The following is a 27,649-nucleotide window of genomic DNA, read 5'->3' as shown; positions in this document are numbered from 1 at the left end:
CACGATGTGCTTGCATCGCGGGATGGATGAGCATGGCTACATCTGTAGGTGTTCACAGTTTTCACATGCCTGCTTTCCCTCCTTGCTTGCTAGAGCCTTGGCTAACATGCTCTGGATTTTTAATGGTTGTTCTAGACAATCACTTCCAGGGTCAATGGTCACTTCACGCATCGTCGCTCCGATCGATGGACTAGAACTCTGTGACATCTTCACGCACTTCTGGAAGCTAACTCCCTTCTCGAAGGTTGGCCTGTTCGAATCCTATTAGACAACGCCATGGCTGTCGAGTTTATTATCCTTCAAGGAAGGACACACAGTCTCTGGGCCTTACACAAGGCAAGTCGCATTCTACGGTGGACAGGGCCTTGTGTTTTGGCAACCTCAAGGGTGTTCTACTAGGAGAGGATATCTGGGAGCCCAACTTCCTCAGTCGTCTGGTCCGTCATCCTGAAGAATGTGACCTTCAGCAGGTGGGTTTTCCCAACTGCTAGTCAGTAGGTGGGGCAGGTCAGACTTACATCATGGCGTCTATTCACAGTCTTCTGGTGCCTCGGTACTGCTCCAGGTTTCAGGACCTGAATGCTGAGGCGGTGGGCACTCTGACAGTGTTGGCAGTATGATCTTGTGTATCTCTTCCCTCTTTTTTTCCCTTCTTCCGCTAGTCCTCAAGCGGGTCTAGCGAGAGGTGGACACAGTTTTCATTGTAACTCCAACCTGGCAGTTGGATCTGGTTCTCAAATCTCCAACTGCTCCTTATCAGGGATCCCTGGCTACTACTGTTTTGCCCGGACCTCCTGCTTCTAGGTTAGTTAGTTTTCCCTGACCTACAGCACCCGGCATTTTATGGCGTGGCTTTTGAGGTCGCTATTTAAATGTAGCGGGGTTCCGGACTCTGTGGTTTCCACCGTGTTCAGGGTTCGCAACCCGGTTTTCTTCTACTCATTATCATCGCATCTGGTGTTCTTATGTGAACTGGGGTGAAGAGCGTGGGAATTCCCACCACTGCTTTCGTTGTCCTGTCTCCTTCCCTTCTACACCGGGACCTGGATGCTGGGTTATGCCTCGGTTCTCTCAAGAGTTCAGGTCTCTGCATTGTCGATATGTCAGCGCCGCCTGGATTTCTCTCAGATTCAGTCTTCTACAGGGGGTTCTTCTACAACAGCCTCTGTTGTCCCGCCTAAACCTTTCCCCAGTTCTGATGGGGGAGGAGTCACTCACACTTAAAGATTTAAAATGCCAGCCCTACTCATCCACCCTTCTATACCCAGTGTCTTGATCTCCAATGTCCTCTGTGGAATCGGAGAAAGAGATTTTACTGGTAAGTACCTGTACCAAAATCCTATTTTTGCTGGCACATTTTCATTGGGTTATAAATTTGAAATAAATTGAAATGATTGACCTTTAGGACAAGAGAACATACTAGACTACATTAGTGTTGCCGTGTGTAGTTTACCACTCTTTATAACAGGCCATATATTTACAGATAAGGTTTTCCTTTATTTAATGAGACAAAAATTTGACTTACATATTGATAGTTAGCAACCAAGTGGTATAACCTGTAACTATAAAAGCTATTTACTGGTTGAGTCTCCGATATCCAAAATGCTTGGGACCAGGGGTATTTTGGATAATGGAATATTCCGTATTTTGGAATATTTGCATATTCTAATGAAATATCTTGGGAATGGGACCCAAATATACACACACAATGCATATATACACCTTATACACAGTCTGCAGGTAATTTTATACAATATTTTCAATAATTTTGTGGCTCAAACAAATTTTGTGTACATACATGAAATTCATTTATGTTTCATATACACCTTATACACACAGCCTGAAGGTAATTTTATACAATATTTGTAATAATTTGTGCCTTAGACAAAGTTTGTGTACATTGAATTATCAAAAATCAAAGGTTTAATTTTCTCAGTCAAGCCAAAAAAATTCCGTATTTCGGAATATTTGGATATGGGAGACTCAACTTGTATTATATTGAAATTAGAATAATTAACAATTTAGATCAAATTAAATTGACTCAACCTAACAACATTTGTATGAGGAATGTTGATATTATAAACATAATGAGTTATCTCTGTTTAGCAAAGTTCTTACAATATATTTTTGCATGTCTATCAACTCTCCAAACTTCATCTTAGCTCAAAATCAGTATCCCGGTGCTGCATAATAGATAAGGGATGCCAAGATCACGGATTTCATATTTTGTGATAGATCAAAGTAATATTATGGATGACAACATTGTGTGAAATGTGTATTATATACGTACAAGCATACAGATTTTTGGACACTAATTGAAAAAAGCTATGAATAATCTCTATATACTGTAATTCAGTCTTCGAATCATCCCTGACTTAACTTTGAAGGTGACATTCATACTTTCTGCTCTTTTAGTGTCAAGTTATGAACCAGGCATTTATAATACACTAGTAACTAAGTAATATTGACAAAATATACCTGTTAATTGAGGTTCACACTTGTAAAGCAGATTTTCCAAAGGTGAGTATTAAAACATTTTATGGAAACTGTCACTGAATGTATAATGATGTCCAAAAGCCAATCGTGTTCTGTCTCTTGATAAGTAATTTGAGGGATACCGTTGTTTCTTTTCATTAGACAAATATGCCACAAGTCAATTATCAAAAGACACAGTCTTAGTTGTGGTAGATGTAAAAATCAGCAATACATTTTATAAAGGAATCACTGCACATAACAAATATTGTTTAAAGCATTGTCTACTGATTCTGGTATTTTTTTGTGAGTAATAAACTATCATTTTCATAATGGCTGACACAACGCAATACCCTCTTTGGTAAATAGTGGTTTTTGAATTTCACAGGTGCTCTCGGATGTCGGACTGCAGCATGAATGATCCACCAGGGGAGCCATTGGTAGGGACTCACCCAGGGGCGCCGAGAGGGGAGGGGGGGACTAATTACCCAGGCTTGTTGGATGGGCCCAGCGGTGGTCCGGGTACGCCGCCCTCCCCTTCTTACCTGTGGTGGGTCTCAGGAGGCTCCTCTCCCTACATGATGTGTGTGGGAAAACGATTGCACTGATCACTTGACAAACATATGGATGTGCCCCTAGCTGAGGGGCGTACAGCGCCATTCTGTGCAGTACTCGGCTCCATGTGCATACTATATTTTCATAAGTTTTTTGTAGGGAAATATGGTCACGCATTAACAATTAGGCCACTCTCTCTACAGTACCCAGGCCCGGCCACGTCTATGGCCCTGGACTCACCTAATATAGTGTCAGTCGCTGCTAAGATGACATGGCTCACTCCTCCCACCCCTCAGCTCACATTGCTCACCCCCCCCCCCACATGTCACACTGTCCCCATTAAACACTGCTCACCCCGCAGTTCATTCCCCCCACAGATCGCACCTCACTGCTCAGCCTGCAGCTCACTCCCTCCCCTCACAGCTCACACTGTACCATCACACCTCAATGCTCACCCCACAACTAACACTGCCCCATCACACCTCACTGCTCACTCTGCAGCTCGCTCCCCCCATCTTACACTGTCCCATCACACCTCACTGCTCATCCCACAGCTCACACTGCCGCATCACAACTCACTCTGCAGCTCACACTGTCCCATCATACCTCACTTCTCATCCCACAGCTCACATTGCCCAATCGCACGTCACTGCTCACCCTGCAGCTCACTCACTCCCCTCACAGCTCACACTGTCCCATCACACCTAACTGCTCACCCCACAGCTCATACTGCCCCATCACACGTCACTGCTCACCCTGAAGCTCACTCCCCCCCAACAACTTACACTGTCCCATCACACCTCACTGCTCACCCTGAAGCTCACTCCCCCCCAACCACTTACACTGTCCCATCACACCTCACTGCTGACCTCACATCTCACTCCCCACCACAGCTTACTTCTCACCTCACAGCTCACTCACTCCCACACGTCATGCTGCTTACCTCACTGCTCTCCTCTCACTGTTCTTCTCACACTGCTCCCCTCACACCTCAAATTCCTCCCCTCATGCATCAGAGCACCCTCATGCCCTTGACTTCTGACAGCACCCCACTTAATTTCTCCCACTACTCTATTTTTTTCCCAGCATCTCAATTCCACCCCCACACACAGGTATCCTAATTCTACCCGAGCAATCACACAGATAGGCTCCACCCACCCCATTGTTAATTTGGCACTCAGTTACTGTGTGTGTGTGTGTGACTGTGTGTGTATATATATATATATATATATAAATATATATATAACCTTTATGGATTTACATTAAAATAGCAATTGTAAAATCATAAGTGATGATGAAAATTAAAAATGTATTGTGTAATAAACGTATTATTTTATTTGATTATCATTGTATCTATAGTTAGAACTGTGTTCCTAGTAGGGGGATTTTGCCGTGCATCAACATATCAGCAGTGCTACTAGATAATTTTAGTATCAATTATGTCTCTATGTATAGATATATAAATTGTTACTAAAATGCTCTAGTAGGACTGCTTATAAGTAGAGATGTGCGGGTTCGGATTTACTCGGTTCTTATCGCCATTTTACCGCAAGTTCGGATTAGTTCGGATTTATTTTATTGGCTATCCAAAACACGTGATAGCCGATAGCCAATAAAATGCCGTTTTGAGATCCGAGTAAATCCGAGTAAAACCGAGTAAATCCGAACCCACTCATCTCACCTTATAAGTAGATGCAAGACAAATTCCTTCCATTAGCATTATAGTTATAACTATCATTACAATTATAATAAAATAATAATCACAGTCAGATGAAAGATTTCTTAACAGTTTATTACATAATACATTTTTCATTTTATCATCACTTAGGGTTTTATAAATCACTAATTTAATGTATATTGATAAAGCCCTTGCTAAATAGTCCAATTTATTATTGGGGGCACATCCCTCCGGAAATCGATATTATGATCTATTGTTACTTATAGGGAGAAGTATTTAATAGATATATTCATACCAGATGACTATAATTGACAATCCTGTGTAGACTCCAAATCCTCCCTTTTTGCAGGTATAATGTTAACTAAATTTTTGAAAAATCAAGTTTGAGGTGGTAGAGGAAATCTTAGATATAATGGCAGATTTGGGGATCATCCGCATAGAGATGATGCTGAAATACAATGGAGCTTATTTGTTTCAGTAGATGTCAAAGTTGTACTCCAACTGATAGAGAAACCTTGGAGGAGTTGGATCTAGCGTAGGATCAGAATAAGGAGAGGACAGTGGGCCTGATTCAGAGCCGGACGCTATTTGCGCTCGCTCGTTCAGAAAAAGGGACCGGATATTTAAATTGAGTGCTCGCTCTTTGCGGTCTGTTAACGCCTCTATGTCTGAGCGAGCAAACGAAACATGCGCTCGCTATTTTGTAAAGATGCCCCCTGGCCGCTCGCATCCTACGTCATCTCCACTATTTATTAGATTAATCGAGTACATCGAAAGGCGTCTGAACTGCTCGCAGTGCTTGTGGTTGGATTTTCCTACCGCAATCATGCGAACAGTTCAGGCTAAGAAACAACCAAGTGACGTGGTCGATGACGCTGCTTTGTTAATTATGCACACCCTTAAATCGCCCGTTTTGACCGTTTGGCACGCCTGCGTTCGGATCTCCACTCCCCGTTTTCAAGCACCTTCCCCTGTTACCAACCACAAACGCCTCATCCTGTCACTCAAATTAGCAGGCACTCGCTGTTTTGCGAGCGCTCAATTTCCGACCACAATGACTGGTTGGCGCATGCGCATTATGACCCATACGCATGCGCAGATGTGCGAACATCGCTCGGAGCCGATGAGCGGCTGCTTACGAGCGGCTCTGAATCAGGCCCAGTGTCTTGGAGAAAATGGGAATGTAGTGTCTGTGTGAGAACAGAATGGTCATCAGTATCAAATGCAAATGAGACATGAGATGGTAATCTGCAAGAGCGTTTAATACCGAATTTATTTATTTTTTTACTTTAAGAATAGGTAATGCCTGCATGCTGCTGTAATGAGGGAAAGATACCAGTAAAGATAGAGATAATAGATGTTGGCTGGGTTGAGCACCACACAGCAAATGATTTGTAAGAGTAGAGGGCCAAGTGGACAGGTTGTAGACTAGGAGGAGAAGAGTAGATGATCCTACAGTACTTCATTTGTGGGATCAAATTGGAAGAAGGAAAGGAATTGGGCAGTAGTGCCTCAGGTAACATGATAACACTTCAGATCAAGACTTGTTAGAAGCAGAATCTTAATATTTGCCATAGAGTTTGGGCTAGGACAGTTCATTTCAAAGTCAAGAGATGTACAAGGTTTAAGCTAGTGACATTTTACTCTGCAGGGAAGATTTTCAAACATGTTTCTTTATTTAAATGATGTACTGTACAAACGAACGGAGGTAGGATAGTCTAGTACTGGGTGTATCTAGGGGTCTGAGCGCCCCTGGCAATGTAATGGACTGGCGCCCCCCTCTCCACATAGTTTCTGAATAATTACACTATACAATAAATAAGTATTTATAATGTCTCCCGAGCAAGTCCCCCTTCTGTCTCCCCAGCCAGCTCCTCTTCTGTCTTCGCAGCCATCCTCCTTCTGTTTCCCCAGCCACCCTCTTCTGTTTTTCACAGCTACCCCCCTTCTGTCTCCCCAGCTACCCCTCTTGTGTCTCCTCAACCACCAGCCTTCTGCCAATAGATATATACGCCCAGTGGAAGATTAAGGTCTACATGGGCCTGGAGCTGAATGTTATGAAGGGCCTATTTTGTGCCGCTGCAGGAGGTGTGACTAGTGATGGGAGGAATGTGATCAGTGCTAGGCAGTGTAGGGGGGCTTGTGAAACCTTCCACTCAGGGCCATCCCTGAAAAAATTGGTTTCTTAGGTAAAATTTTAGAAAGTGCCCCCCCCCGCCCCTTCTTCCCAATAATAGGTGCCTGTAAAAGAAGCAGTGTTGCATCCCACACGGTGTGCTTTCCTGTTCCCCCCTCAACACCCCACATCTTGTGCTCCCAAATCACATGCTGTCTGCTTCCCCTGTTCCCTCTTACTCATCCTATAATGTGTGCTCCCATTTCCCCCTACACATCCCACACAGTGCGCTCCTGTTTACCCTCCACATCCCACACTGTGTGCATCACTGTTCTCCCTCCACATCCCACGCTATGTGCTCCCACATTTCCCCTCCACATATCATGCTGTGTGCTCCTGTTCCCCTACATTCCACACTGTGTGCTCCCCTGTTCACCTAAATCCCATACTGTGTGCTCCTCTGCTCCCCTACATTCCATACTGTGTGCTCCTCTGCTCCCCTACATCACATAATGTGTGCTCCTCTGCTCCCCTACATCACATACTGTGTGCTCCTTTGCTCCCCTACATCACACAATGTGTGCTCCCCTATTCCCCTACATCCCATACTGTGTGCTCCTCTGCTCCCCTATATCCCATACTGTGTGCTCCTCTGCTCCCCTACATCCCACACTGTGTGCTCCTGTTCCCCCCCTCCACATCCCACAGTGTGTGCTCCTGTTCCCCCTCCACATCCCACAGTGTGTGCTCCTGTTCCCCCCTCCACATCCCACACTGTGCAGTCCTGTTCTGCTCCCACATCCCACACTGTGCAGTCCTGTCCCCCCCTCCACATCCCACACTGTACAGTCCTGTCCCCCCCCTCCACATCCCACACTGTACAGTGCTGTTCCTCCCTCCACATCCCACACTGTGCAGTCCTGTTCCCCTCCCACATCCCACACTGTGCAGTCCTGTCCCCCTCCCACATCCCACACTGTGCAGCCCTGTCCCCCCCTCCACATCCCACACTGTACAGTCCTGTTCCTCCACATCCCACACTGTACAGTTCTGTGCCCCCTCCACATCCCACACTGTACAGTCCTGTTCCTCCACATCCCACACTGTACAGTTCTGTGCCCCCCTCCACATCCCACACTGTGCAGTCCTGTTCCCCTCCCACATCCCACACTGTGCAGTCCTGTCCCCCTCCCACATCCCACACTGTGCAGTCCTGTCCCCCCTCCACATCCCACACTGTGCAGTCCTGTCCCCCCTCCACATCCCACACTGTGCAGTCCTGTTCCCATCCCACATCCCACACTGTACAGTTATGTGCCCCCCTCCACATCCCACACTGTGCAGTCCTGTTCCCCTCCCACATCCCACACTGTGCAGTCCTGTCCCCTCCCACTGTGCAGTCCTGTTCCCCTCCCACATCCACATCCCACACTGTACAGTCCTGTCCCCCTTCCACATCCCACACTGTGTGCTACTGTTCCCCCCTTCACATCCCACACTGTGCAGTCTTGTTCCTCTCCCACATCCCACACTGTGCAGTCCTGTCCCCCCTCCACATCCCACACTGTACAGTCCTGTTCCTTCACATCCCACACTGTACAGTCCTGTTCCTCCACATCCCACACTGTACAGTTCTGTGCCCCCCTCCACATCCCACACTGTACAGTCCTGTTCCTCCACATCCCACACTGTACAGTTCTGTGCCCCCCTTCACATCCCACACTGTGCAGTCCAGTCCCCCTCCCACATCCCACACTGTGCAGTCCTGTCCCCCCTCCACATCCCACACTGTGCAGTCCAGTCCCCCTCCCACATCCCACACTGTGCAGTCCTGTCCCCCCTCCACATCCCACACTGTACAGTCCTGTTCCTCCACATCCCACACTGTACAGTTCTGTGCCACCCTCCACATCCCACACTGTGCAGTCCTGTTCCCCTCCCACATCCCACACTGTGCAGTCCTGTCCCCCTCCCACATTCCACACTGTGCAGTCCTGTCCCCCCCTCCACATCCCACACTGTACAGTCCTGTTCCTTCCTCCACATCCCACACTGTGCAGTCCTGTCCCCCCTCCACATCCACACTGTACAGTCCTGTTCCTCCACATCTCACACTGTACAGTTCTGTGCCCCCTCCACATCCCACACTGTGCAGTCCTGTCCCTCTCCCACATCCCACACTGTGCAGTCCTGTCCCCCCTCCACATCCCACACTGTACAGTCCTGTTCCTTCCTCCACATCCCACACTGTACAGTCCTGTTCCCCTCCCACATCCCACACTGTGCAGTCCTGTCCCCCCCTCCACATCCCACACTGTACAGTCCTGTTCCTCCCTCCACATCCCACACTGTACAGTGCTGTTCCTCCCTCCACATCCCACACTGTACAGTCCTGTTCCTCCCTCCACATCCCACACTTTGTGCGCCTGTTCCATTTCCACATCCCACACTGTGTGCTCCTGTTCCCCCCTCCACATCCCACACTGTGCAGTCCTGTTCCCCTCCTCCACATCCCACACTGTACAGTCCTGTTCCTCCCTTCACATCCCACACTGTACAGTGCTGTTCCTCCCTCCACATCCCACACTGTGCAGTCCTGTTCCCCTCCCACATCCCACACTCTGCAGTCCTGTCCCCCCCTCCACATCCCATACTGTACAGTCCTGTTCCTCCCTCCACATCCCACACTGTGCAGTCCTGTTCCCCTCTCACATCCCACACTGTACAGTCCTGTTCCTCCCTCCACATCCCACACTGTACAGTCCTGTTACTCCCTCCACATCCCACACTGTACAGTCCTGTTCCCCCCTCCACATCCCACACTGTACAGTCCTGTTCCTCCCTCCACATCCCTCACTGTACCGTGCTGTTCCTCCCTCCACATCCCAGACTGTACAGTCCTGTTCCTCCCTCCACATCCCACACTGTACAGTCCTGTTCCTACCTCCACATCCCACACTGTGCGCCTGTTCCCCTTCCACATCCCACACTGTGTGCTCCTGTTCACCCCTCTACATCCCACACTGAGCAGTCCTGTCCCCCCCTCCACATCCCACACTGTACAGTCCTGTTCCTCCCTCCACACCCCACACTGTACAGTCTTGTTCCTCCCTCCACATCCCACACTGTACAGTCCTGTTCCCCCCTCCACATCCCACACTGTGCAGTCCTGTTCCCCTCCCACATCCCACACTATGCAGTCCTGTTCCTCCCTCCACATACCACACTGTACAGTCCTGTTCCTCCCTCCACATCCCACACTGTACAGTCCTGTTACTCCCTCCACATCCCACACTGTCCAGTCCTGTTCCCCCCTCCACATCCCACACTGTACAGTCCTGTTCCTCCCTCCACATCCCACACTGTACCGTGCTGTTCCTCCCTCCACATCTCACACTGTACAGTCCTGTTCCTCCCTCCACATCCCACACTGTACAGTCCTGTTCCTCTCTCCACATCCCACACTTTGTGCGCCTGTTCCCCTTCCACATTCCACACTGTGTGCTCCTGTTCACCCCTCCACATCCCACACTGTACAGTCCTGTTCCCCCCTCCACATCCCACACTGTGCAGTCCTGTTCCTCTCCCACATCCCACACTGTGCAGTCATGTCCCCCCTCCACATCCCACACTGTACAGTCCTGTTCCTCCCTCCACATCCCACACTGTACAGTCCTGTCCCTCCCTCCACATCCCACACTGTACAGTCCCGTTCCTCCCTCCACATCCCACACTTTGTGTGCCTGTTCCCCTTCCACATCCCACACTGTGTGCTCCTGTTCACCCCTCCACATCCCACACTGTGTGCTCCTGTTCCCCCTCCACATCCCACACTTTGTGTGCCTGTTCCCCTTCCACATCCCACACTGTACAGTCCTGTTCACCCCTCCACATCCCACACTGTGTGCTCCTGTCCCCCCTCCACATCCCACACTGTACAGTCCTGTTCCCCCCTCCACATCCCACACTGTGCAGTCCTGTTTCCCTCCCAAATCGCACACTGTGCAGTCCTGTCCCCCCATCCACATCCCACACTGTACAGTCCTGTTCTTCCCTCCACATCCCACACTGTACAGTCCTGTTCTTCCCTCCAAATCCCACACTGTACAGTCCTGTTCCTCCCTCCACATCCCACACTGTACAGTCCTGTTCCTCCCTCCACATCCCACACTGTGTGCTCATGTTCACCCCTCCACATCCCACACTGTACAGTCCTGTTCCCACCACCACATCCCACACTGTACAGTCCTTTTCCCCTTACACATCCCACACTGTATACCCCCCCTGTTTTCATCCAAATCCCATGCTGTGTGCTCCCTTGGTCTGCCTATGCTCACTGCTCCCCTCCATCCCCCTGCTGCTGGTTTTTCCCCCTTCAAATTGGTCATCTTACATTCAGTGTTCCCCCTCCCCTCCCAGCGGCTGCGACCCCCCTTCAAAGTCTGCAATGCTCTTACTTTACACCATCTTCACTGGCAGCTGGCTCCTCTGACCGGGAAGGACGGCTACTGGCTGCCATGCTCTTTCTCTGATTTGTTCTGCAGCTGCTGCCGGGCGGGACTGGAATGGAGGGGCTGAGCACTGAGGAAGGGGCGGGGCCTGCAGACTCCTCGGAACTCTCAACCAGTGATCTGAGGAGTATGCACTGACTGCAGTAGCAGAGACAGTATGATTCAGACTATTTGGATCAGTGGCTGAGGCTGAGAGATCCCCTGTGACCCATCTCCCTAGTACCTGTTCGGCAGCAGTTGTGTGTGGTAGGTGTGCTCCCGGCCTCCATGCCTAGCTGCTTAACTGCTCAGGCTCCGTGCAGTCACCAGAAACTCCATGCAGGAGGGATCTCCCAGCACAGCGACTGCAGAGGCCGGCGGCAGTGACGTCAAAAGAGGAAGGAGGAAGACTGGCGCTGCTATTACAGCAACACAGCAAAATCAGTGGTACTAGTGCTGCTGGTACATTACATAGTACCCACTTACTACCTTCCCACCCACTGCTCTCACCATTTCCTTGGCCGCTGGTGGCACTGCCGGGCGGCTCCCCCTCCCTAGGCCGGTGCCCCAGGCGAGTGCCTTCCTGGCCAAGAGGTAGATACGCCCCTGTTAATAGTCTCTTGCTTTGCACAGTAGTGCATGATTTTTCACAGTGGAATTTTTTTATTTTAGCACCACCATAGATGTGGTACTGAACACTTCTGTCAGTGTGAAGTCTTTTACAAAGCCTAAGCACACAAGATCCTAAACACAGCTTGGTGCAAGTAATCTACATGAAATTAATGCAAGCCCCATTGTCTCCTCTTTTTTTTGTGTGATTCTCAGAAAAGTGAAATAATGTTGAGCATGGTCTAGTAGAGAACAAAGCTACAGTAGATGGAATCAAAAAGATTGTAGTTTCCTTCTACCTGGACCATAGAAAGATCCTCAGCACAGTAAGGTGTGCCCAATAAAAGACATATCCTCTGCCAGAACAGACCTACTTCTCACTATTGGCCTGTCAGGTAGTATGAGCAAAAATCATAAATAAATTCCTTGGTGCTTCTATTGGCATTACAACAACATATTCCCTTGTTGGCAAAATTTAAACATAAAATTGTACCCACCTGTTCAACTCAGAAAATTGTAGAGTGAATACTGCTAACTTCCAGCAGTGCCCCATGAATGTTTGTCTCCCCAGTCAATCAAGGGTATGCAATAAATCCACACAACTCCTACTGTGAAGCTTTTAAGAAACAGATAACCTACCCTGGTGTAGCTTGCACATGTGCAATAGCTGACCAACATACTATAGGAAAGAACGGTTATTACTAAGTAGAGGACGATTGTGTATTTGTCCCCTATGGCTAGAAACAATGCTTCTTCTCTTCCAGGCGGAATCACCCAACTTCCAAGAAGCTCAATCAGTTCTATTTGTAGATACATTACTGACACAACAATTTCACAAGACTCCATATAGTTTGTCGCATGTAATTGCAATAGAAATAAAATATAGATAGAAATATGCAGAGAAATAAAATATATAAATATATACTGTATGTGTGAAACTAAAATAAAATCTTGGCGACAGTCTGCTATCTGTTATGAAACTTACCAAGTAGTGGAGCTTCTGTCCGCGCCAGTCCAGTTTAACAATACTTAGCCCAAAGGTGTGAAGTCTAATGGGGGTTAAGTCTTCACTAGTTACCCCTGCAAGAAAGTTTGGGATCCACCACTGCCTTAGCATATCCCCCCCCCCCCCCTCTCCTCCCTAGGCAAGCCCTGGGTAGGACACCTGCAGGTAAACTGGAGTCAACAGGTGCAAGGTAATAAGCAAGGACTGTGGCAGAAGTGTAATACAGTAATAGTAATCAGTCCATGGTCTGGACAGGTAGCAGGCAAGAAAGTATCGAGTTAGACTGAAAACAGGAAATTTAATCAGCACTGGATGTGTTCACTCCCTACCTACATACCATCATCCTGTAGAAGAATAGCTTTGGCCAGGAAGTGGGCAGAGAATAGGGACAAATCATAAACAAACTGCCTCTGATGTGGCTCAGCTGGGTCACAGATTTTAAATGCTTATTAACAAAGCAACTACAGTAGTAGAATGACAATGAGAGGCATATTTAGTTAATCAACTTATTCAGATTTTTCTTATTTTTACTTATACTACCTCAACAAATTACGATTTTTATTATATTGTTTATTTTTGATTTGTCATTTTAATGCAAATTGTACATTTTGTAAAACATTAGATAAAATATTTTGCAATAGCAGTTTTAAGGGTAATTACCAAATGTCAATGAATTCCTCTTTTTTTATATTTAGCATTGCAATGTTCTGCAATCTACTTCCTACACCACATTATGGACCTCATTCAGAGTAGGTCGCAAGCGCCGATGCGCTCGTAACCGACTCGATGGTTAGTTTTGCGCATGCGCAGCAGCCGCACTGCGCGTGCGCAAGCCCCGGAGCGACAGAGAAACTCTCTCGCTCCAGAGCTCGTTACCAAAGGGGCGGCTGTCAATGTTGGTCGACAGCTCGCCCCGTTTGGTAGGCGGGCCGGGGGGGTGGTTTCCAAAATGGAGGCGTTCATTAACGAACGCCTACCGTTTTGTGGGCGGCTGCACTGACATCGTCAGTGGGGAGCTTCCTGCTCCATCAGAGCAGAAAGCTCCCTGGGGCTTACGAGTGCCCAGACCCAACTTTAGGGTCTGATCGTAAGCCCCCATGGTCGCGATGGTGATCACCATCGCGACCATCAACCTGGTCAGTCGTTAAGCTGTGGGTGGTAACCCACATCTTAACTAACGACCGGGAGGCCGCACTTCAAAAATGAAGCGGCCGCCCTCATTCAGAGAGAGCGATCGCTTCTTGCGACCGCCTCTGAATGAGGTCCTATATGTAACTCGTATGGCTGATAAATAGCAACGCTATCTAACATTGCTATTAAATTAAAATTCCTTACTCGTCTAACTTTACACATTTCCTCTGCGCATCCTCTTTTTTTGTCCTTTAACCATAAATTAGACAGGTTAAGGCATAAAAAGCAAGCTGTAGGCATTTCTGCATGAAACTAACGGCATTCTTACTCTGATTGCTAAATAAGAGAGTTTATGATTCGTTTTATTAGTTTGTCAAGTATGCACAGGTGCAGCTTTGTTAGCATAATGTTTTTGTTTTTTATTGACTTGTCCAATAAATTTAAGTTCTGTGTTGTAATGGGATTCACTCAGTTGAAATCCAAACTTGCGGTGTCGCTGAAATATTCCTATTGTAATGCTGCAGGTGTGCAATGCTATGTCTATATTTATGGCACGCACAGTTTGCCTGAGCAGCAGCAAGCAGTGATGAGAAAAATCTGATCTGTTCTGCACTGTGCAGAGCTACTCTGTGAATAAGCTTCAAAAAGCCTTAATTTGTCAGGCAGATATTTGCCATTTATTGTCACACTTGTAGACTTCTAATAACAGTTGTGTTTATATGTCTTGTATCTCACATTTACCCGCGTATATGGTTCATACTTTCTAGAGTATTATTAATCTGAATAACATTAATTTCCAGTAAATTTTGACCACCTCACAGCTCACAATCTTGTTTTCAACTTTTCGCCAATATTAGCCAAAGGCTGCAGCGATCTGGCTGGTCAAACCAAGTGACAGAGCAGCGGCACAAATACACGGCACATTACGCCAATTACGCCACACAGTATTGTCTGCTAGTCACATTACACCACACAGAAGCACCCCTTATACATGTTACACCACAGTAGAGCCGCTTATACACAATACGCCACAGAAGAGCCCCTTATACACATTATACCATTGTAGATCCCCTCCTCCTCATCATTCCTCCTTCTCTTCCCCGCAGTGCACAGAGAGTTATATAATAGTCATCATAGCAATCAGATGGGCACAGCAGGGGATTTTTGACATCAGGATCTCTATAGGGAGGAAGGGGGCACTCGTAGGTACAACGTTGGGGGTGGGAGCTCAGGGTGGAGGAGGACAGTCAGAGGGCATGGGGTTGGGGGGACATTCAAGGGAGCACAGGGTTGGGGGATTCTCAAGGGGGATTAGGATTGAGCGGACGCTCAATGGGGCACAGAGTAAGGAGGGAACACTCAGGGGAGCACAGGTTATGGGGGGACACTTAAAGGGCACAACATGGGGGAGGGGAGCTCAGGGTGACACAGGGTAAGGAGGTAACGCTCAGGGTGCACAGGATGATGGGGGAGGGGAGCTCAGCGTAGGGAAGACAGAACCCCCTTGATGCCAGGATCCATGGCATCTCCTGTCAGCCTGCCACCTGCTCTCTCACCTCAGGCACTGGCAGACTCTCCTCAGGCAGACGTACATTCTGGGTGGCGCTCGCTCCCTTCTCCCCCAGGGTGCAGCCCGGCATAGATGTCGGGGCCAGTGGGTGGGGGGGCAGTGACAGCACTCAGCTTCTCTCTGCCAGATCCAATAAGTGGCCGCTACCATGGTAACAGGCCGCTGGTTGGCTGAGAAACAGCCATTCTCAGCCAACCAGCGGCCTGTTACCCTGGTAGGGCCGCTGATTGGATCCGACAGAGGAAGCTTTCCAAACTAAAACACAAGAGTTTTCAACGCCGTGATCTCTGTGCTTTCGCTCATTTTTGGATCTGAGCTGGGACTCAGCAGGAAGATCCGAGCTGGGACTCGGATCAGTTTGGGCTGGTTTTGATTACCTTAAATACGAACCACTCATCTCTAGTTTTATACAGTATATATTGTAGCAGGACAGGAGGGGTGGCACTCCAGGACTTCAAAATGAACTCTTCAAAGCAGGCTGTATGTGAGCAACGTTTCGGTTTTATTTAAAACAATGCCTGATGACATTTTTTAAATAAAACCGAAATGTTGCTCACATACAGCCTGCTTTGAAGAGTTTGTTTTGAAGTCCTGTTTTGAAGTCCTAGAGTGCCACCCCTCTTGTCCTGCTATATATAAAAACAGATACATTCAAATGGGATCATTAGTATAATTTCCCTGCAATGGTTATAAGGCACAATGATCCCTATGGCTACATGCATTTTCTGAAAAGTATCAGTGTGTTTGCATCAACAAGTAGATCTTACTAACTGCTTTGCGGCTCGTTTACATTTCAATGTAAGCTAATTTTATGGCACGCCTCTCAGATGTAGCAGTACACGTCCACTTTACCGCCGCGCTCATAGGTGTTGCTTTCACAATCTGCTTAAAATGTTTTTTCAAAAGTAGACAAGTATGATATGGTTGCCTAAGTACATATATTTGTACTTGCTCTTAAAACACCTTGAGCTGCCGTAATCTGTCTTTGTTTAGCAGAGTCCAGCATGAGGGGGATCTTTCCAGACCACCCCACTGGCTCTGTCCTCCCCTCTCCACTTACCCTGCTTTCTCAAGGTGTCTGCAATATAAAAGACTCTCGAATTTTAAAAGTAAAAAAATGTGTACATATTTAATACAGAGTGACAAAAAATAATTTCCTATTGTCACGATTTGCGATGATAAGAAATTATACTTTACGAGCTAAAAGCCTGTTCATTGATACATCGGCTCTAAAGCCAGGAAGTGATTACACGGATTCATACTTTAATGATGCACCAAAGGTTCACATCAAATTGATCTGTGCAAGCTAGCAATGTAGTTTTGTCTATCCCAGTTTTATTTCTGCAAATAAGATACACATTTTCATCAAGAAAGACCTCTGCGCGGTCAAGTAACACAGGACCTGGCTGCCAAGAGGGGCTATTTGGGGTGACTGAAGCAACAGTAAGAATGGACACATCTGTATTTGACTGTAGCTAATCTATATTATCCTTCAGTTTGTGACAATAATAGTGTTAACTCTAGCTCCGGTGGCAGGCAGGGCGCCGGAGCTAAAGAGGGCAATGTTATGCGCGTGCGCCCGAAAAGGGGCGTGGCCATGAAAAGGGGGCGTGTCTATAAGACGCGTGCCCTTTTCGTCATACTTGGGGGCGTGCCCGGCGCTTACGGACATGCCGGGCAGCCCCCAAGCGCTGCAGAAAGGGAGAATAGATGCCGGGCGCATGCGCCCGGCGTCTATTCTCCGGCGGTGACCAGGTCACCGCATGTTTCTCTACCCGCGGGACACTGCGTCCCGCGGGTGAGAACGGCACCCGCAGGCTGTGAGGGCAGGGCGCTTTCTGCCCTCCTCCTGGAGGGCAGGGTGCTTTTTGCCCTCCAGAAGGAGGGCAGGGCACCGCGTCCCGCTAAAACAGCCTAGCGGGAACGCTACAATAATATATATATATATTTACCATGGCCATTTTGAAGTTTACAACAAAGAACAAAAAAAGAATTGTTTAAAATTAGTATACTAGAATAATTTTGGTAATATATTGAGATGTATTATTTCAAATTATATATATATCTATGGCAATTTGTATTATGTATTGATGAATTAAAATTAAATACTAAATAATAATAGGTCATATAGAAATATATACAGTATGTTTCAAAAACAGAAAATTAAAAAAGTGTCAGATTGACAGCATTATGATTTCAGGTAGTCAGGGGGGTAATATTAGAAAATAATTGTTTTCCAGAACCTGTGTTTTACATTACTCAGAACTTAGATTAAGGTGAACTAAAAATGTTTTAATTTTTATGTCTATGCCAAATTACAACTCCCGGCAGCATGTAGGTAATCCTCCTCCTCCCTTGCGCTGGTTGGATAACTTGACTGTACAGGGTCGCTCTCTGGATGTTCGGTAATCCTACTGCGCAAGTGCAGCTCAAAGTAGTTACTGTGGTCATCGGGTTTAGCTACAGCTTACCGGGTAGCAATTGCAAGATCCCTCTCCGTCCGGACTGCTCCATAGCCATGGTCAGATAACTCACGTTAATTATGTGTGGGTGTTAATGCCTCTTTTACAACAGGACCCCTTGAGCAGTCCCTTTAAATTACACCAAAACCTAATTACACCCATGTTTATTTACACCCAATTTTTCTAGAGCATGTATTTTGCTGAAAAATACTTGCTTTCTATTATTTTTAAACTTTTATTAAAAAATGCTTATCACACCCATTTGTTACAATTTAGGATCCCCAAACTCTTTGATTTTGACCACTAACAGATTTCTATATTGTTAGCCAATATTATTTTACCTTTTTTTGGAGGTACAGGCTGATTTATTTTTTGGGGGTGGGGTACAGGTAAATGTCTGCAGACGACTTATCAAATTAATTGCCCGATAAACAGGAGCACGCATACAGGCGTTAAGTATATTTAACGGGCGATAGGTTTGTTCCGTTAACACCATACTTGCCGACATAAAATTTTTCCTCCCCGGGAGAAGCCCCACCCCCTCACACAATTTGCCTGTGAACGATGCATACTTAAATAAGAGGCGGGGCCAAAATGGTGCGTTTCTCATAGAATCGCGTCATAAAGTCACGCCCCCTACTAGCGGACCTGCCGGTTCACAAGAAAATTCTCCTTATTCTGCCCACTTCACTAGGAAGTGGGCAGAATGCGGGAGGAGTGCCTTCCCTTTCCGGGTTTTACCCGAAAAATCAGGAGCCTCTCGCGACTTCTGGGAGGGTAAGCATTTATGGTTAACACTCTGAATTCCCCCCATAATCCCTAAAATGAAGATGTTACTTAATACTATGTAGTCTGCAGTGAAAATGATCTAGTACTCCTGGTGATATGTTCTTTTTTTTATTTTACTTTGGATGAAGTCAAGACATCTTTTATTGTCTCGTCTCTGCAACTTCACAAGCAACACACTTTAAATCTCTTGTCACTCCAACTCAAGAACACATATTTTGGAAATTGGTTGTCAGCACAGGAGACCAGAGGATTTATTCTGTAAATGATTGTTCTGTATCAAAATCTAAATCTGAAGCATTTGCTTCAAAAACATGAATTGTATTTGTGCCCATTATGCAGTTCCTTTTCACTTGACATATTGGTGTGAGCATTTTAGTTTGCTGCAGGTAAATACATATAAAATATTTAAAGGGGCACTAAACAAAGTATGAGCAACTTTATATAAAATCTTCTAGAAATATATATAGAAGGATATATGCAGAAGTATCTGGAACTAGCTTCTTGTAAGTCTATTAAAGAATATAGAAAGTAGTCTTTTGGAGCCTAAAATGGTTTAATAGTGAGCGGTCACTTCTCTGCCTGATAACATATACAGTATGTATACATATATTTCAAGTTAGGTCATAATGAGAGAACTTCTACATAAATATCTGCAAATGTTACATGAGTCTTTCTCAAAATTTTAAATTGAGCCTGAAAAAGTTTTCAAATATCCGGCATTGTGACCGTCATTCTGACCGCCAGGATCCTGTACCCAACCCATTGAACGACCATCGAGTCCTTTGTATGTCATTCTGATGCGTACCTAGCCTAAGGGGAATATTTATCACAATCCCCATCTCAGATGTGATAAATTTGCCCAAATTCGCATTGCAATATTGCAATATTTGAATATATATCGCAAATATGTATCAAATATTGCATGCAGAGAAAGCTCTGTCCCTATGAATCTTTCCCCTACACTTCCCAGAGAGTGACCACACATGCACTGCTTGCTAACCCCGCACCCCAGCCCACCCTCCCAGAGGGTTTGGGTATGGGATACTGGCACTTGGGATCCTGGTAATGCAGTTCAATTGTCGCATATGTTCCAATCACGATTCTTCTGCACAGTTTAAAAAACCTGGTCTCTTCACTTGGTTCTCACACCATTACCCCTGAATGTCAATAGGCCATAAAAGACAAAAGTGGGGAAAACATATAGTGTAAAACCATTAACATTTATTTTAAACAAAGTATAATTAAAAAATGGTCGCGTACCATCAGGGACCTTTTCATGAAAGGCACAGTTTTAAGCATATAGGGGTGTTTTATGCTCCCCCTATAAAGCAATACCTCTCCAGAGTTAAGGATCTGAATGGCAGAAACCCAGAATACAACACCAATGCGTTTCAACCAGTATATGGTCTTTTTCAAGGTGTGCTGGCTGGTGAAGTTAACCAGGTTTTTATAGTGAAAATGACTCCTCCCCTCAATAAGGGGCTTAATTGGTTAAATGATATCTGACTTATTTTCTAGGTATATAAATTCCATGTTTTTCACCACTGTATATGAACTTCTGTGTCCCGGTATTTATACCTCTTAAAATGATGTCTCCCCGTCTGTGTACTTACTAAGAACGGGGATCGTTGTTCCGTGATGCATTCCACCTTGTGGAACGCATCACGTGTATGCCATCTCGGGTCACGTGATCCTATACCAACACGTGACGCCGGTGTATCGTCTTATCAGGAACAGAGGGCCTGATTCAGACCCGCTCGCGAGCGCTGGGCGCTCGCAAGCGGGTCAATGTTGGGCCAGTGCGCATGCGCACGACGGACCTGGCTCTGTCGTGCGCATGCGCGAGACCCGGATAGCGACGGGCAAGCCGTCGCTATGGGTCTCGCTACAAAGGGGGCATGCTGTCGATGGTGATTGACAGCACGCCCTCTTTGGTGGGCATGCCGGGGGCGTGGCTGGCGGCCAGATGGAGGCGTTCCCATGGGAACGCCTACCGTCTGGGGCCGGCCCCACTGACATCACAAGTGATGTCAGTGGGAGTGCTTTTAGCTCTGATAGAGCCAAAAGCACTGCAGGGCTTGCGGCAGACGAGACCCTACCACAAGGGTCTCGTCGCAAGCCTGATGGTTGTGATGGTCACCCACAGCTATGCGAGCAACCAGGAGGCCGCTCTAAAATCAGGAAGGACGGCCCTGATTCAAAGCGAGCGCTCTGTCAGAGCGTCCGGCTCTGAATCAGGGCCACAGTGTTATGTCCTTGGTAACACTGTGTTCCACTACCCGGCTTATCATGTGACCTATGTCACGTGGTGGCAGTCCGACGCCGTCCTTGGAGCGTGTCATTCTCTGCTTTCCATTCTCCGTGACTTGGACTGTCGTCACGTGACACAGAGGTAATGCCTTTCTATTATTGCTGAGTTAATTATTATCTGTATGTTAGCCATAATAAACCATGTAGATGTCTACATTCATTGTGTATATTTGCACCTTACGTCAAGGAAAGTACCCATTCCTGTAACACATGTTAATGACATCACAATGATATACCCAGTGAGAGCACTGATCTATACTAATGTGGCATCTGTATATCATTGTGATGTCATTAACATATCATACAGTGTTACAGAAATGGGTACTTTCCTTGATGTAAGCACTGCTGCTACACATGCGTGGTCAGCAGACTGCACATGCAGAGTCAGAGACATCCCTTACCTGAGTGACACCCGGTGCGGAAGCGCGCGGAAAGGGTGTGGCTTAGTGGAAGGGGTGTAGCTTCACTCTACGAAGCCATGGCCCCTTATGTGTGCTGAATGCCTATCTTTTGCTCCCCTGCCTTTCTCCATGTTCTGGCTTCTCTGTGACACCATCTGAGGGGGTGACACCAAAATAGCAGAGCAGCTCTGCTATTTTGGTGTCACCCCCCTCAGATGATGTCACCTGGTGCGGCCTGCCCCCCCTTGTGACGCCAGTGTGCGGAGTAGAACAGCGGGGTCCTGAAAGAGGAGTGAAATGATTGTATTAGCAATTATTTTACTTTTTGCACACAGCAGGGACGGACTCCTTTTGGAACCCTGATCTCTGCATGTGTATATTAGTGCATTTGGGCAAAACTTAATTTCTTATTGCTGCGAATAGCAAAATTACAATGGTTGTGTCTAAAACCCATCCACGACATTAATATTTTTTTCCACTTTGTAGTGATAAGAGAGAAAAGTAAATGTAAACTATTTACCTTAGCGTGTTGTCTTTTGCTTATTTATTGTATGGTATCAAATACAGGCTTGTGAAATGCTTATTAGGAGGAAGCGATCAGATTTATTTAGGTATTGACATTTTTTGTTTTATTTTTCATAATATAAGTGAGCAGTGGCTCATCTGTAAGCAGAGACTCTCTAAGGTAAAAAGAAAAAATCAATCTTCTATCTCAAAGAAAAATCTTCCTATATGCAGCAGGGATTTATTTTTATTAAAAACACATATAGACTAAATTCTCTTCATACGTAATAGGATTTGTAGCTGTACTGCTAAAGGGCTAGAATTTGCTGATGGTTCTTTCTATCAATAATACTGCACTCAAGGAATCTAAAAGGACATTGTCCATTTAAAACAAAAAGAATACATTTGTGAACAGGTTTTCATATAGACTTACCTGATCGAAGCATACAGTATAATGATATCTTCTGATGTTGGTACAATATGATGAACAATTGTCGATTTGTTGTAGATATAAATTGATAGTGCCACCTGTGAGTAATAGCAACTATTCTGGTTAAAAGTATGATGGGATATGTTAAAAGATGCGTGCTTTTACCTTTTTAGCCCTAGAGTGCAACACTAGACAATGTGTACCCAGCCCGATATCTTCAGCGACGAGAGCTGGCATCGGCAAGTAAGTGCATACTCATTTGCCGATGCGGGGAGCGACAACTGTTTTCCTTCTTTTCCCATCCACTTATTTTTTAATCTATAATTAAGGGCTTCACCACATAAATGTATTACAGGTTGAGTCTCCCATATCGGAATATTCCGAAACAAAATTATTAAAAATAAAGTATAAAATGACCTATAGGCTGTGTGTATATGAATCATAAATACATTCTGTGTGTATATTTGGGCCCTATTCGTAAGACATTTCAATATGGTATACAAATATTCAAAAATACGGAATATTCCGATATCCAAAATACCCTTGGTCCCAACCTATATTGAATATAGAGCCTGATTCAAAGGTGGACGTAGTCCGGGTCGGTGCTATGTCTTTGGAAGTTATGTTAATGCTCTAGTGGCATCTTGTGTAATGAGACACCCTCCCCCAGCTTCTGTGATCTGCTTCCTGCAACCGTAGACACAGCACTGCGGCTCAGGTGCATGTGCACCAGACAAACCCTCATTATTTTTGTGACCGAATCACCACTACGTGCAGGGCTGAATCAGGCCCATAATGTATGGTTTTAAAAAAAAAGTATTCTTAGCCCAGAGATTCGCAAACACGTCCTCAAGGCTTCCCAACAGTTCAGGTTTTAGAGAGATCCATGGTTGAGCATAGGTGATTTAATTAGTACCTCAGTCAATTTGATTTAACCACCTGTGCTCAACCATGGATATCTCTAAAACCTGAACTATTGGGGAGCCTTGAGGACCGCGTTTGGGAAACTCTGACTTTCAGAGAAGTCCACTGCATCAGCTTTGCAGTTGCCTCAGGTCTGGCTGCTTTAATCCAGAATCAGAGGGTTTCAATGCAGAAACATGCATTGCAACCTGATACAGGCTGCAATTTGAGTTCTAGGACGCCTGCACTGTCTCCTAGGACATCTCCTCAGACTCCTAGGGTTATATTAACTAAAGTGAGAGTTTTTAGAAGTGGAGATGTTTCCCATAGTAACCAATCATATTCTACTTATCATTTATGTAGCACTTTCTAGAATATAATAGCTAGAATCGGATTGGTTGCTATGGGCAACAACTCCACTTTCTGAAAAATATTCAGTTTAGTAATTATAACCCCTACTGTTTCCTCTGGTACATGGGCATTAGGAATCTGAAGGCACTGCAGTACAAAACATATGGATATGATTATGGAATAAGTAGAGATATCCAAAAGTGGATTGCCCATAGACCTCACTAGGCGAACTATGGAGACCTGTAAATTCACTCAACCTGTACTTACCTACTCTCCTGGAATAGCTCTCCTAGACCCAAGCCAGTCTCCTGCATGCTTAGGAAGTGGGCAGTCCGGATTGTATGATTTGTGTTGAAATCCCATCCCTTCCCTTCACTTTCCTGCAGGGGGCAAGGGAGTTGTGTCCTCCTTCCCTCTTCTCCCCGGGTACCACTATACAATAATTAAAGTAGTAGGGTGGTTATAACATTATATTCACTCATCCGTTGCTGTCATTGGGTCCACTTTATCTGCCACATAAGCTTTTCCACAAATAATGAACAGCTGTAGTATACCATCCTCCAGGATCCTTGAATTAGGAAGAAAACCATGACTTCTCGTAGACAGAAACTATCACTGAATATTGAAACAGCACATCATTTCTATACTATACTGCTCTATATTGCTGTACCAGACTGCATTATCCTACAGCATACTACTATGTCATATGGCAATATACTACACCATACTGATCTATATTTATGCTATACTGCATTATGCTTCTATATTACACCGCACTATATTATACTGCACCATGCTGCTATACCACCAAGGCCTGATCAACCAATTGGCTGGTCAGGCTGCAGTCTGGGGCACTGGGGGCTGCCACCTGATTGGCTTTTCAGGGCAATGTACCAAAGGACAGTGCTCAGTTTACAGTTTGTATCCCTTATATGGTGTTATCAAGAACCGCTTTCCGCAGTGTGCTACTGTTAGCCTCCTCCGGTGTGAAAACTGACTGCATTTTTACTCTTGCAGATATTCTCTTGTATGCATACAAAGAGACTGAAATCTGCTTTCTGTATATTTAATTACATTTGTTAGTATTAAAATGAACCTCTATATACCCCTGCCTGTACCTTCTAAAATCCTTCCTATAAACCTCTAAGGATGACGCTAATTTGCGTACGCAGTCATACAATAAATAGAGACTCCAGACTCAGAACATGTGGTTCTGAAGCACAAAGTATTATTCAAGTAAAAGTACAGTCAGTTACATGCTATGATCTGTGTACAATAAGCTCAAATAAATACAATGAGAGAGACAGAGAGAGAGACACAGGGAAAGAGAGACTCAGAGAGAGACACAGACAGAGAGACACAGAGACACACAGAGAGAGAGACACACTTTAGGTGCAAAAGGAAATTATACAGACCCCAAGTACAGTATACATACGCAGGCGCTTCCGGACCTGGAGATAGGCATCAGCAAGAGACCCCTAGTGATACAGCGTTCAGCATGAAGACTGAAGACCAGCATTCGTTCACTCATATTTATACCCCTCCAGAATAAACAGGACAATAGGGAAGTCTGTTGCTGATATCATAAGTTCCCAGAGGAGAAGCATATGTCACAGCACATTTCACAGGCTGGTTCAAATAGACTCTCCCTGCCTCTAACAGCTGGGGATCTTTCTAATTACGCCCTCTGTAACATCCTAACAGTTGTTCATGAAATAAAACATTTTGTTGCTTGTAGGTTCTGTGATCCAAACTTGAGTTTGCATGATGCGATCTCTCCACACCGATAGTACCAGAATTCTGTTGAAAGAGTACACATCAGTACGGACCCAAACACTGCTTTCTTATCATGTACAGAACCTAAGTTATCAAATATCTTTATTTCACAGCATTTAAACTAACTGAACCAACTTAAATCATACACTTTAGAGCTTATTAAACCTTATGTGTGAATATGTAATGTGTGAGTATTCGGGGTTTGATATAAAGACGTATTAATGTGTGTATGAAGATGGGTGCACTTGACTCTAACATCTTAGCAGCGTGACATGCTGGGCCAGATAGTTCTACATGTCCTCTGTCAGCAGGCCCCCACCTTTCCTGTGTTCAAAGGAAAGAGAACTCTTTATTCTCCCGGTCTCTTGTGTGAAAATGCAAAATATCCCAGCTACAAGAGACAGACCTAAGGTGACACTCTAGCCTTTGAAATCATGTCATTGCAGGAAGCTTGCTAATGTATTCTAGCCGGACCACCCGTAGTGAGGGCAAACACTATCCAGGAAGCTTATCTACACAAGCCAGTTGTCACCTGGCCACTTGCTCTAATGCAATACTGTAAAGCCATTTCTGGAATATATCCTTTATAATACGTAAAGTAATGAAATAGGCTTTTGATGAATCGCCGTAACCTATGATGCACTTGCATGATGCTAATGGTATTATCACCACATGTACTAAAATGTGAGTTTATCTAAAATGGCGCTTAGGCGGCCATTTCGCAAAATGGCGTCTTGCGGCCAGTCGCAAGATGGTGTCGCTGCGATTCAATTTTAAACTGATCTTGTCTCAGCCAATAATCCAGCTTCGACAGTCCACCCTTTGATAGCGAACAACATGCTATCACAATCTGCTATTAAAATTTAATTTAGGCTTACATTTACATATTATTTAGTGTTATTATGGGATGGCACAAGGTGGTTCTTACTCCATCAATAATGTGTCTCTGAGTGGGGACATAAAACTACTATTATACGCACACCGCGGATCTTGGAAGATCATGTGAAAGGTGTGGGGATGCACCAGTCTTATAAAAGCAGTCTTGAAGGGGAATTTCGACTTTACATTATCTGAGGTCTTTTAAAAATAACATTTCAATAATACATTCTATGCATGTCTAAATATAATACATTAAATGATGGTATTTCCTAGCTCAGGGTTGTAATGCAGTTCTGTATTTACCTCGGTATTCATACTGGCCACTATCATAATTTAATTCTTTCGTTTTACTCTATTTTTTTACATTTTCCACACTTCAACACAATAGGAACACACCGGACGCATCATATTTCTTCTGCCTCTGTGTTCTTATTGTGTGTGAAGATAGGGTGACGGTGTGTTTTTATGTATACCCAGCATTTCAACATGTGTGACGGTCATAACTTCTGGGACTACTCTTCCCAGGTAACACAAACCATCGGAACTCGGGGAGAGCCACTTATATGCTTATAAGTATTTTTTCCCAAATAACATAACAATTACAATACTAAAATTGGTCAGGCACTCCCCTGATTGGCATTGCACTCCTCCTGACTCCACTCCATCATATCCGCCTTCAGCTCACATCTCCTTTATCGGTCCCCCATCACAGACACTGAGTATCCCCAAACAGATCACCATGACAAAAACTCTGGAAAGAAAAAGAACTAGGATGACCACAGCAGACCACTCCATTGCTGGAAGCACTGATCTACACATTTCTTTAGCTCAGATATCTCACCGTCACCTTTTTAATCCTTCCGGCACAAGCTCACAATCGACAGGTCCACGTTATCGGCCTTGTCTCTGCCTTGTATCTCCACCGGTTGGTTAACCTCCCTATAGTGAGTGGAATGGACCCACGTATCTTCCCCGGCCACCCTTTGTGGATGTAGTATCGTCAGATAGGGGCCTTTCCACCGATCAGTCAATCAATCTGAGCTAAAAAAAAAATTTGGATCATAACAAATTCTTCCAGATTTGACATCATGACAGGTTGCATTAGACATGTTAGTTAATAACACTTTCAATTTCGGTTATTCTCATTCATCTTCGTGAGACCCTGCACAGTAACCTCATTATCATATTTTCACATGAGGCTGCCTGTTTGAACAGTA

The 27,649-nt window shown here is 45.4% G+C and overlaps 1 protein-coding gene across 3 annotated transcripts in view; it reads left to right on the top strand.

Moving 5' to 3' along the window:
- The window catches only part of FARS2 (phenylalanyl-tRNA synthetase 2, mitochondrial), a 551,321-nt gene that overhangs the window by 498,163 nt on the left and 25,509 nt on the right, over positions 1-27,649 (top strand). The window lies entirely within an intron of this gene.

This window comes from Taudactylus pleione, unplaced genomic scaffold (assembly GCF_031769625.1).
Source record: "Taudactylus pleione unplaced genomic scaffold, aTauple2 ptg000116l, whole genome shotgun sequence".
NCBI lineage: Eukaryota > Metazoa > Chordata > Amphibia > Anura > Myobatrachidae > Taudactylus > Taudactylus pleione.
The sequence above is the reverse complement of the archived record's forward strand: the minus strand, read 5'-3'. Positions and strand labels throughout refer to the sequence as shown.